Source organism: Danio rerio, chromosome 17, assembly GCF_049306965.1.
Source record: "Danio rerio strain Tuebingen ecotype United States chromosome 17, GRCz12tu, whole genome shotgun sequence".
NCBI classification, from domain to species: domain Eukaryota; kingdom Metazoa; phylum Chordata; class Actinopteri; order Cypriniformes; family Danionidae; genus Danio; species Danio rerio.
The window spans coordinates 16033184-16035000 of NC_133192.1; positions in this window are offsets into that span (position 1 = coordinate 16033184).

The following is a 1817-nucleotide window of genomic DNA, read 5'->3' on the forward strand; positions in this document are numbered from 1 at the left end:
AACAAGCTCGGTGTGTTCTGCTGCACCCTGCTGTCCAGGAGGATAAATGCAGGGTCTTAAAGTGATAGCTCACCGGTAAATGAAAATGACAATTTGCTGATTATTTACTCACCCTTTGGCCATTGAAGATGTAGGTGAGATTTTTCTTTAGTAGAACATTAAAGTTCCTCTGAAATGCCCTAAAACACGTAACGTTATTCAATATGTTGACGAATTTTCACTGAAACAAGATGGGGCGGAGCATATCAAATAGATCCTCCCCTTTTAAAAAGTGGCCAATAGAGTTTTGTTTACATCATAATGACAATCACAGACTAATAATAAAGTCTAAAATTGGTCTAAATCTTAAAAAAAAAATCGCTTTAAACTCCAAGTGAAATCAAAATTTACAATGCTTATTCTGCTAGCACACATTGTTATTGTTTAGATGAACAGGAAATCTGTGCAAGTTTCTCGGATAACCACGGAGAGGTTTGTTTTGGTAATCTTCAATCAGAGCTTGACCTTTTTATCCTCGTTTAGAGAGGCAGTCCAGTTACTTCTGACATCAGTTTGGCAGCTTCAGCCACAATGTGCGTAACCACGCCCCTTTATTAGTTAGTTCGCCATTTGTAAATGATGCTCAAAAAATAGCCCCGCCCCTACTTAATATTCTTCTTCAATCTGAAGTACATTAACAGCAATAAACACATTATTCTATATAGATATAGACAGACATATGAAGATCCTAAAAATGCCAATTTTGTAATGTGGCAGTCCGTAAGAAGCGCTATAGCTGGCTTACTGAAAAATAAAAGTCTCAATGGAAAACATTTATGGTGTCTGAAAAGTTCATCATCAATATTGTTTAAAGGTCCCTTGAAGTGCTTTGAAATATGCTCTTTTATCCAATGTATGACGTAATTTTAACCGAAACACGAAGAGAGGGTGGGACATAGTGTAACTCCTCCCCTTTTTAAAAAAAACAGCCAATAGTGTTTTGTTTTTATCACTGCTCTGCCAATGAGAGTGGATAAGCTCAAGTGCATCAAAATGACAGGCAATTGAGAAGAGTCTTAAAGGGTGCATGTCAGATAGAGCATTTGATTGGTCATGATTTGATGAGAAAGTTGTTTGAGGTTATTTATACCAAAGAGGACGGGTGCTTAAGATTCTAAAGAGCATTAGAGCAAACAATTAATCGATGCTAGAAAAATCGGTGCTGCTAAAAAAAATTGTTTCGTAGTCTTCAATTAAAGTCTGACCATTTGCTTCTGTTTGAAGTGGCAGTCCTTGTCTGTTGACATCAGTTCAAGAGCTTCACCCACAATATTGTTAACCACGATCCTCTTACTATTAGTTTGCTACAAGGCAAAAAAGAAAGCCCCTCCCCCACTCAATATTCTGTTTCAGTTGGAACCTTACTAAAATAAAAAAACTCAACAATTTACGGCTCACGCAGACTTTAACTAGGCAAAAAATATAATGAGTCTGATGTGCAGAGGGATGTACTCAAAGTCATTAATCATTGATGAATGTCATTGTTTTGGAGCTTTCTTACAGTGGCCAAGAGCGCTTAATGCACTGCAATTTTTAATGCAATCACAACACAAACAAATTTATAAAACGTGCTGCATTTTCTCACAACACAAACAAATTAATGAAACATGCTGCATTTTCTCACAACACAAACAAATTACTGAATCGTGCTGCATTTTCTCAAAACACAAACAAATTACTGAATCGTGCTGCATTTTCTCACAACACAAACAAATTACTGAATCGTGCTGCATTTTCTCACAACACAAACAAATTAATGAAACAGGCTGCATTTTCTC